This window comes from Lytechinus variegatus, chromosome 9, assembly GCF_018143015.1.
Source record: "Lytechinus variegatus isolate NC3 chromosome 9, Lvar_3.0, whole genome shotgun sequence".
Taxonomy (NCBI): Eukaryota; Metazoa; Echinodermata; class Echinoidea; order Temnopleuroida; family Toxopneustidae; genus Lytechinus; species Lytechinus variegatus.
The window spans coordinates 9,747,001-9,758,430 of NC_054748.1; the positions used below are offsets into that span (position 1 = coordinate 9,747,001).

The window sequence follows — 11,430 nt, forward strand, 5'->3', positions numbered from 1 at the left end:
TCCTTTTCCCTAATTGGGAAGAAATATCACCAAGTTTGAACTATATTGTGACTGGCGGAAGGATTAGGGCTATTTTGCTGTTTGAGTTGATGAATCTGCTCCCCCCGACGGTGTCTTCAAACACGCCAATTTATTTTCAAAATGAGCCGGTCGAGGGACCCTTTTCTGGTCAGATATGGATTGCCAGATATAAATCCTATCCACTGGTAGTAAACATTCGACCCCCGAATTTCATCCTTATTTTTTATGAATTTTTTAAAGTGCCAATTTAACACATGAGTCTATGGGGAATGAATTAGGCCTGTGAGACCTATATATAACCTTGACCATAGCCTATACATGGGGAATTCCTTAGTGGATGAAATACCTGCCCAACTCTTCAGTAGCAGAATGTTTTTACTAGTAGACATGTTTCAATCATCAAGAGGTCCAAAAACTGAACTTCATGGATGTACAAGGCTACATAGGGGGTACTACAGGTAACAAGTTGTTATTAGTATAACTAACTCTGTGTTTGTGTACCTAGGCTAGCTAGGCTGTGTAGGCTGTGCATGTGTTTGTCACTGGGACTTGCTTGCATGTTGTCGTGTGTTTTCGTATACCGACGAGCGCTGCTGTAAAACGTGTATTGCACCTATCACGAGATAAAGTACACGTTAGATAGGCCTTGCATCAATTGCGCTTGTGAAATTGGTTCATGGGGAAGGGAATGAGAAGAGAAAACTTTAGAATTTGGCTGAAGAGTGGTGGATTCAAGAGGGAGGGGGGCGGGGGGTAGAGAAAAGGATAGTTAGTATGGGGGGGGGGGGCTGAGAATGAGTTCTACTGCTATCTTGTTCAACTTTTACTTACTTCTAGCCAGACTAGCCCCCATCCATTTAGAATACAAGCCATCTAACCCCCTGTCTCTTTCTCTTACACCCTGGCTTGGGCCCTTGTCATAGGAAGATGTGAATGTATAGTATGCTTGTATGTTGATTCTCATTTCTTTTTATTGTTATCTAATTAAACTAATGTGAATCTGGTATTTATAATTTGGGCAGATCTTGAATCCAGATATGCACACTATTCATATCTACAATTTGCATTATAGGATTTGGGCCCTACATTGCATCCATTGTTGAGCTACATATAGGCATGTAGGATGTGTGTAAATCCATAGGGCACTAGACATTAGGAGTAACATTAGAAATGGTCATTACATAACACATCTGTATATTTCATGCATTTCTTTGTGATAAAGTGAGTGTACAGATGTTGAAGAAAAGCCAGGAAGGTAAATTAAAAAGAAACCTTCATGTGCCATACAATACAGGTCTCACGGGCCTAATTACTAGTGGTAGGCCATAGATATTCATTCGAGCCAACCCATTGCTATTTTTTTTATTTTGATATGGCTGATTGACAAAGTGTATGCATATGATTGTCCATCTAACACTGATTCTATTTTTGGTAATTACTGAACTTCCTTTTCCCTAATTGGGAAGAAATATCACCAAGTTTGGACTATATTGTGACTGGCGGAAGGATTAGGGCTATTTTGCTGTTTGAGTTGATGAATCTGCTCCCCCCGACGGTGTCTTCAAACACGCCAATTTATTTTCAAAATGAGCCGGTCGAGGGACCCTTTTCTGGTCAGATATGGATTGCCAGATATAAATCCTATCCACTGGTAGTAAACATTCGACCCCCGAATTTCATCCTTATTTTTTATGAATTTTTTAAAGTGCCAATTTAACACATGAGTCTATGGGGAATGAATTAGGCCTGTGAGACCTATATATAACCTTGACCATAGCCTATACATGGGGAATTCCTTAGTGGATGAAATACCTGCCCAACTCTTCAGTAGCAGAATGTTTTTACTAGTAGACATGTTTCAATCATCAAGAGGTCCAAAAACTGAACTTCATGGATGTACAAGGCTACATAGGGGGTACTACAGGTAACAAGTTGTTATTAGTATAACTAACTCTGTGTTTGTGTACCTAGGCTAGCTAGGCTGTGTAGGCTGTGCATGTGTTTGTCACTGGGACTTGCTTGCATGTTGTCGTGTGTTTTCGTATACCGACGAGCGCTGCTGTAAAACGTGTATTGCACCTATCACGAGATAAAGTACACGTTAGATAGGCCTTGCATCAGTTGCGCTTGTGAAATTGGTTCATGGGGAAGGGAATGAGAAGAGAAAACTTTAGAATTTGGCTGAAGAGTGGTGGATTCAAGAGGGAGGGGGGGGGGGGGGTAGAGAAAAGGATAGTTAGTATGGGGGGGGGGGCTGAGAATGAGTTCTACTGCTATCTTGTTCAACTTTTACTTACTTCTAGCCAGACTAGCCCCCATCCATTTAGAATACAAGCCATCTAACCCCCTGTCTCTTTCTCTTACACCCTGGCTTGGGCCCTTGTCATAGGAAGATGTGAATGTATAGTATGCTTGTATGTTGATTCTCATTTCTTTTTATTGTTATCTAATTAAACTAATGTGAATCTGGTATTTATAATTTGGGCAGATCTTGAATCCAGATATGCACACTATTCATATCTACAATTTGCATTATAGGATTTGGGCCCTACATTGCATCCATTGTTGAGCTACATATAGGCATGTAGGATGTGTGTAAATCCATAGGGCACTAGACATTAGGAGTAACATTAGAAATGGTCATTACATAACACATCTGTATATTTCATGCATTTCTTTGTGATAAAGTGAGTGTACAGATGTTGAAGAAAAGCCAGGAAGGTAAATTAAAAAGAAACCTTCATGTGCCATACAATACATATAACCTTGACCATAGCCTATTTAGAAGGGGAATTCCTTAGTGGATGAAATCCCTGCCCAACTCTTCAGTAGCAGATTGTTTTTACTAGTAGACATGTTTCAATCATCAAGAGGTCCAAAAACTGAACTTCATGGATGTACAAGGCTACATAGGGGGTACTACAGGTAACAAGTTGTTATTAGTATAACTAACTCTGTGTTTGTGTACCTAGGCTAGCTAGGCTGTGTAGGCTGTGCATGTGTTTGTCACTGGGACTTGCTTGCATGTTGTCGTGTGTTTTCGTATACCGACGAGCGCTGCTGTAAAACGTGTATTGCACCTATCACGAGATAAAGTACACGTTAGATAGGCCTTGCATCAATTGCGCTTGTGAAATTGGTTCATGGGGAAGGGAATGAGAAGAGAAAACTTTAGAATTTGGCTGAAGAGTGGTGGATTCAAGAGGGAGCGGGGGGGGGTAGAGAAAAGCATAGTTAGTATGGGGGGGGGGGCTGAGAATGAGTTCTACTGCTATCTTGTTCAACTTTTACTTACTTCTAGCCAGACTAGCCCCCATCCATTTAGAATACAAGCCATCTAACCCCCTGTCTCTTTCTCTTACACCCTGGCTTGGGCCCTTGTCATAGGAAGATGTGAATGTATAGTATGCTTGTATGTTGATTCTCATTTCTTTTTATTGTTATCTAATTAAACTAATGTGAATCTGGTATTTATAATTTGGGCAGATCTTGAATCCAGATATGCACACTATTCATATCTACAATTTGCATTATAGGATTTGGGCCCTACATTGCATCCATTGTTGAGCTACATATAGGCATGTAGGATGTGTGTAAATCCATAGGGCACTAGACATTAGGAGTAACATTAGAAATGGTCATTACATAACACATCTGTATATTTCATGCATTTCTTTGTGATAAAGTGAGTGTACAGATGTTGAAGAAAAGCCAGGAAGGTAAATTAAAAAGAAACCTTCATGTGCCATACAATACAGGTCTCACGGGCCTAATTACTAGTGGTAGGCCATAGATATTCATTCGAGCCAACCCATTGCTATTTTTTTTATTTTGATATGGCTGATTGACAAAGTGTATGCATATGATTGTCCATCTAACACTGATTCTATTTTTGGTAATTACTGAACTTCCTTTTCCCTAATTGGGAAGAAATATCACCAAGTTTGGACTATATTGTGACTGGCGGAAGGATTAGGGCTATTTTGCTGTTTGAGTTGATGAATCTGCTCCCCCCGACGGTGTCTTCAAACACGCCAATTTATTTTCAAAATGAGCCGGTCGAGGGACCCTTTTCTGGTCAGATATGGATTGCCAGATATAAATCCTATCCACTGGTAGTAAACATTCGACCCCCGAATTTCATCCTTATTTTTTATGAATTTTTTAAAGTGCCAATTTAACACATGAGTCTATGGGGAATGAATTAGGCCTGTGAGACCTACAGGTCTCACGGGCCTAATTACTAGTGGTAGGCCATAGATATTCATTCGAGCCAACCCATTGCTATTTTTTTTATTTTGATATGGCTGATTGACAAAGTGTATGCATATGATTGTCCATCTAACACTGATTCTATTTTTGGTAATTACTGAACTTCCTTTTCCCTAATTGGGAAGAAATATCACCAAGTTTGGACTATATTGTGACTGGCGGAAGGATTAGGGCTATTTTGCTGTTTGAGTTGATGAATCTGCTCCCCCGACGGTGTCTTCAAACACGCCAATTTATTTTCAAAATGAGCCGGTCGAGGGACCCTTTTCTGGTCAGATATGGATTGCCAGATATAAATCCTATCCACTGGTAGTAAACATTCGACCCCCGAATTTCATCCTTATTTTTTATGAATTTTTTAAAGTGCCAATTTAACACATGAGTCTATGGGAATGAATTAGGCCTGTGAGACCTATATATAACCTTGACCATAGCCTATACATGGGGAATTCCTTAGTGGATGAAATACCTGCCCAACTCTTCAGTAGCAGAATGTTTTTACTAGTAGACATGTTTCAATCATCAAGAGGTCCAAAAACTGAACTTCATGGATGTACAAGGCTACATAGGGGGTACTACAGGTAACAAGTTGTTATTAGTATAACTAACTCTGTGTTTGTGTACCTAGGCTAGCTAGGCTGTGTAGGCTGTGCATGTGTTTGTCACTGGGACTTGCTTGCATGTTGTCGTGTGTTTTCGTATACCGACGAGCGCTGCTGTAAAACGTGTATTGCACCTATCACGAGATAAAGTACACGTTAGATAGGCCTTGCATCAATTGCGCTTGTGAAATTGGTTCATGGGGAAGGGAATGAGAAGAGAAAACTTTAGAATTTGGCTGAAGAGTGGTGGATTCAAGAGGGAGGGGGGGGGGGGGTAGAGAAAAGGATAGTTAGTATGGGGGGGGGGGGCTGAGAATGAGTTCTACTGCTATCTTGTTCAACTTTTACTTACTTCTAGCCAGACTAGCCCCATCCATTTAGAATACAAGCCATCTAACCCCCTGTCTCTTTCTCTTACACCCTGGCTTGGGCCCTTGTCATAGGAAGATGTGAATGTATAGTATGCTTGTATGTTGATTCTCATTTCTTTTTATTGTTATCTAATTAAACTAATGTGAATCTGGTATTTATAATTTGGGCAGATCTTGAATCCAGATATGCACACTATTCATATCTACAATTTGCATTATAGGATTTGGGCCCTACATTGCATCCATTGTTGAGCTACATATAGGCATGTAGGATGTGTGTAAATCCATAGGGCACTAGACATTAGGAGTAACATTAGAAATGGTCATTACATAACACATCTGTATATTTCATGCATTTCTTTGTGATAAAGTGAGTGTACAGATGTTGAAGAAAAGCCAGGAAGGTAAATTAAAAAGAAACCTTCATGTGCCATACAATACATATAACCTTGACCATAGCCTATTACATGGGGAATTCCTTAGTGGATGAAATACCTGCCCAACTCTTCAGTAGCAGATTGTTTTTACTAGTAGACATGTTTCAATCATCAAGAGGTCAAAAAACTGAACTTCATGGATGTACAAGGCAACATAGGGGGTACTACAGGTAACAAGCTGTTATTAGTATAACTAACTCTGTGTTTGTGTACCTAGGCTAGCTAGGCTGTGTAGGCTGTGCATGTGTTTGTCACTGGGACTTGCTTGCATGTTGTCGTGTGTTTTCGTTATACCGACGAGCGCTGCTGTAAAACGTGTATTGCACCTATCACGAGATAAAGTACACGTTAGATAGGCCTTGCATCAGTTGCGCTTGTGAAATTGGTTCATGGGGAAGGGAATGAGAAGAGAAAACTTTAGAATTTGGCTGAAGAGTGGTGGATTCAAGAGGGAGGGGGGGGGGGGGTAGAGAAAAGGATAGTTAGTATGGGGGGGGGGGCTGAGAATGAGTTCTACTGCTATCTTGTTCAACTTTTACTTACTTCTAGCCAGACTAGCCCCCATCCATTTAGAATACAAGCCATCTAACCCCCTGTCTCTTTCTCTTACACCCTGGCTTGGGCCCTTGTCATAGGAAGATGTGAATGTATAGTATGCTTGTATGTTGATTCTCATTTCTTTTTATTGTTATCTAATTAAACTAATGTGAATCTGGTATTTATAATTTGGGCAGATCTTGAATCCAGATATGCACACTATTCATATCTACAATTTGCATTATAGGATTTGGGCCCTACATTGCATCCATTGTTGAGCTACATATAGGCATGTAGGATGTGTGTAAATCCATAGGGCACTAGACATTAGGAGTAACATTAGAAATGGTCATTACATAACACATCTGTATATTTCATGCATTTCTTTGTGATAAAGTGAGTGTACAGATGTTGAAGAAAAGCCAGGAAGGTAAATTAAAAAGAAACCTTCATGTGCCATACAATACAGGTCTCACGGGCCTAATTACTAGTGGTAGGCCATAGATATTCATTCGAGCCAACCCATTGCTATTTTTTTTATTTTGATATGGCTGATTGACAAAGTGTATGCATATGATTGTCCATCTAACACTGATTCTATTTTTGGTAATTACTGAACTTCCTTTTCCCTAATTGGGAAGAAATATCACCAAGTTTGGACTATATTGTGACTGGCGGAAGGATTAGGGCTATTTTGCTGTTTGAGTTGATGAATCTGCTCCCCCCGACGGTGTCTTTAAACACGCCAATTTATTTTCAAAATGAGCCGGTCGAGGGACCCTTTTCTGGTCAGATATGGATTGCCAGATATAAATCCTATCCACTGGTAGTAAACATTCGACCCCCGAATTTCATCCTTATTTTTTATGAATTTTTTAAAGTGCCAATTTAACACATGAGTCTATGGGGAATGAATTAGGCCTGTGAGACCCAGAAAAACTAGCAAACGAAATCAACACCTTTAAGGAATGTAAACAATGGAAGAAGGCGAACGAACTTCTCTACCCAAACAAACAAATCTCTATTTTCCATCACCCTAAATTCCGAGACCAAGGCAGCTGCTAGATCATTTAGATCTACTGTATCAACGGCTGACGTACACTTCGCGCGCCAGCCGCCGCTGCAGTAGGGACTAGGCCTTAGCCTGCCATACAGAACTGACCAGCTGGTGTCAAATATCAATATAAAAGCAATATAGCAAATCCTTTTTTTCCCAGTACACCAATAAATGTTATGAACTTTCATAAATCAAGGATGGCAACAGATTAGAAGAACTGTTTTGCTGGATTATCCAGCTTGTGGAGGTTCATTTGGTAAAATATCATGCATTTCCACATTTTATTTTTACCGAGTCATCTAGCATTTGATAAATACGGTAGAATGGTCTATTTCAAAGACAGACCTTTTTGCCATTTTTAACTCGCTAAGACCAATAAAGAGAGACCATTTTACCCGTCATGTAGCATTTGATTAATACAGTAAAACGGTCTATCTCAAAGATAGACCGTTTTGCCGTATTAACTCCCTTTTGCATGTCAATAGCCTCGTACGGTAAAACCGTCTAACTACGTAAATGTGGTATTAATTTTGAAATAAATAGATGAAATAGGGGTTTTAAAAATTAAATTATCAGTTTTGATACACTTTATTGCTATACAAAGTATCACACAATTTATCCCTCAAATAAAAAAAGCTCACAAGTTTGAACTTCAAACCCATTTTTCTCTGTTTTTCCCCGAACAGTGTTTTTCAAGATAGACCTTTTTACCATATCAGGATGGGAATCAGCTGATCTTACGTATGAATGGGGAGATTATGCTAGGATTTCATCGAAGTCGTAGTTGAGTTAATGTGTCAGCAATGGGTATGAAAATATAAGAACTTTAAAAGAGTTTTTCTTCAGGTAAATGTGAGTACCATTGTCATGACTGTTTTTGTTGTTTACTTTTAATGTACTTTTTCTGCATTGTTGGAATCAATAACTTTAAGTTTAATCATTCCTGCCATGAATAAAATGGACTATTCCGGTACTTTCGGAATCATAAATCTTCATGAAACTAAGTTTTTTGAAAATTGAGATATCAAAGATCATTTTAAAAGCAAATTTGATAGAAGTACCTTAAAAAGAAAATTTTCACCTCAATGCGAACCCTTAACCGATCATGCTCTAGTCTAGACTGAGTTATTTTTTGATTTCGTATATGCAATCCAAGTGCACCTCACAGCCACAATCACACACAAACACTCACCCACTCCCATGATTCAAACCATAAAAAAAAACCTTAAAAAATATTTTTTTTTCAAAATTTACTATTTGATCTGAATTCTCTTTCTCCATCTCTCTCTCTTTTTTTTAATTTTTATTTTATTAATTTATTTAGATTTTTTTTTTTTGGGGGGGTTCATTGATCATGGTTCATTAAAGACGAAAAATAAATAAGCCCATGTGTGTGTGGTTGTAAATGGGATGTGGAGTGAGGGTGTCAAAACACTTAAACATTTAAATCCGATTTCTTAAATGTTTGAATAAGCCTAATAGTAATACTTAGCATATATGCTATTCATTTACAAGCTAATTAAACAATTGCAGGAGCTGCGCTTACTATAAACAAATTTGCGGTGTGGTTCACCGTTATATACCGGTATATATTTTCTTAAATTGCCCCCGGTTCCAGAAAATTGCCCCCGGTTCCTGTAAAAAGCCCGGGGGCAATTTTTTTAAAAAATTGCCCCCGGCTCACAGGTGCTTATTTCAAGGCTTGGCCAGGCTGGATTACCCCTTTCTGGGTAATCCTCTGTTTTAGGGGTCCAGATTATTTTAGGTTGCTAACTTCAGGCAAAAGTCACAAATGCACTTACAATGAGAATAAGTCGTCCGCAAGCTACAAGGCCGTGAACGAATGAGCGCGCTCGATCGCCTATCGGCCTGGCTGGTCAATTGACTGCTCTCCCGGGGAGTCAAGGCGAAAGGTGGGGGGGGGGTCCGATACATATATATTGCTATATAACACCTCCTCTGTTTGAGGGGATTTTATTAATTATAGCAATATATAGCAATATATATGTATCTATTGCACCCCCCCCCCTTGTGCCTGTGCCCCTTAATAATGGCAGTTCATCCCCTCTTGCCACCACCCCTTCTTGCTACCAATGTCATCATTATGCCCTAAAATGTACCCCCCAAAGCCACAATTAATAAAATCCCCTCAAACAGAGGAGGTGATATATAGCAATATATATGTATCTATTGGACCCCCCACCTTTCGCCTTGACTCCCTGGGAGAGCAGTCAATTGACCAGTCAGGCCGATAGGCGATCGAGCGCGCTCGTACGTTCACGGCCTTGTAGCTTGCGGACGGCTTATTCTCATTGTAAGTGCATTTGTGACTTTTGCCTGAAGTTAGCAACCTAAAATAATTTGGACCCCTAAAACAGAGGATTACCCCTTTCTGAGATTGGGAGGAGCTAGGACTCTTAGGAGAGCCGATTGGGATTTAGACTTGGGACAGTCCTTAATTTAGGATTTTAACAGACACATTGGCCATTGCAAGAATTTCGATTTAGACTAAACGGTGATTTCGCTCATGTGTTATTCAAGCACCCCCACCAGCGGGTCATGATTTTACCTATGGCCTCCTGTGCATAAGAAATCGCACGCAGGCTGTGCATTCGTAGACGTGACGAGGAAGAAGTCCGACGTGTGGCTGGAATATCATATGAAAATACTCTTTCTGGACATTCAGGTAATTAAAAAACCTGGAAATCATTCAGCAACAAATCCTTATTATTTCCTTACCACATAAGGTTCCAAATTGGGCCAAAATTAGCTTCTCTTGAAAAATGATTCCCCGACGTCTCTATAAAAATTCGATGTCAACTCGAGCCCGAAACAGTCGAATACATTAACAATTCGAGTTACAATCTGGCATTCTGGGGCCCGTTTTTCAACACCGTCGACAATCTAACTTCTTGACTAAATCGGAGATAGTGAGCTACTTGTTGTCCGCTAACCGTTTCACGAAGCCCTCTTTACCAAGATCGGGTACAACAACCTCACTAAATATTTATGACACCTCCGGACCTGTAACAACTTCTTTCTTAATGACGTAGTGGTTTCACGTGGATAGACTATGACATGCAAAAGTGCCTAGAAATGTGAAAGTTATAATCTTACGTAATCAATCAAAGATGTTGAAATTACAATTTACATCAAAAAACAAGTTGGATAATGCATTCTATGATCATTGTAATACAAAGAATCTACAAAAACTGTTGGTAATACTCCACAAAACCATTCATTTTGAAATAGTAAAATAATTCATTTCATAAATATTCTACCATGAACGTGATCAGGCCATCCATAAATGGACTCGTATTTGTCGTTTTCAGACCCCTATTAACATTTTGATAAATTCTATCTCTAATTTATGCATAGAATTTGTCAAATAGTAAGTTTAATTATCTAAGATTTAAAAGAAAAATATTAAACTATATTTTGATGTTTCCAAAAATGTCAGTTTTATTGACCGTACTCACGACATTTTGGCCATTTTGGCCAATTTTTGACCAAAAATGACCATATGTTGACCACTCTTTGGAAAATGGTCCCTTAACAGAATGCTTATGTACCCACATCCAATTAAAAGGGTCTATCCTAAGTAAAAATGCACCCAGATTTCAGATGAAGTGGTTTCATTTACCAAATCACAATAGAATTCATTTTGGCCACGTTTAACCAAAAATGACCATTTTCAGGAACTTTTTGTCCGAAATGTGTTACAAATATTAATCAGAACTACGATTAGATGTCTTTAAAAATCCACAATATTTTTAGAATGTGCGCTAGATCATAACAATCAACCTCGTGTAATTTATTCCGTTTGACATATGAGGGTCATTTTGGGTAATGTAGACATAACTGACCATTCGCTCAGTTTTGCATAATAAACTGTGCAAATCGGAATGAATTTGAGGTCTTCGGCTTGTTTTATATTCTTCCCTTATAAAATGGGAATGCATTTAAAAATCTATCTTGTGTAGAATTTTAGGCTGATTCCAAATATTTCAGTCTTAATGACCCTATCCAAGAGTTTGTGTCATTTTGGCCACTTATGGCCCTCAAAATGACCAATCGGACATCAGTTCAATTTATTCAAAAATATGTTAAATGTTACCAGAATCGTAACAAGC

The 11,430-nt window shown here is 39.0% G+C and overlaps 1 protein-coding gene and 1 long non-coding RNA gene across 2 annotated transcripts in view; one reads left to right on the plus strand and one right to left on the minus strand.

Moving 5' to 3' along the window:
• Window positions 1-10,261, minus strand: part of LOC121421019 (O-phosphoseryl-tRNA(Sec) selenium transferase-like) — a 34,942-nt gene extending 24,681 nt beyond the window's left edge. The window contains exon 1 of the mRNA XM_041615604.1: window positions 10,037-10,261. The gene's annotated coding sequence lies outside the window, so the exon portion shown is untranslated. The remainder of the gene's footprint in view (window positions 1-10,036) is intronic.
• LOC121421020 lies at window positions 8,926-10,097 on the plus strand. Its single transcript, XR_005970922.1, has 2 exons — window positions 8,926-9,046; window positions 9,695-10,097. It is a non-coding gene; the product is annotated as an uncharacterized LOC121421020 (long non-coding RNA).
• Window positions 10,262-11,430: the final 1,169 nt, after the last annotated feature.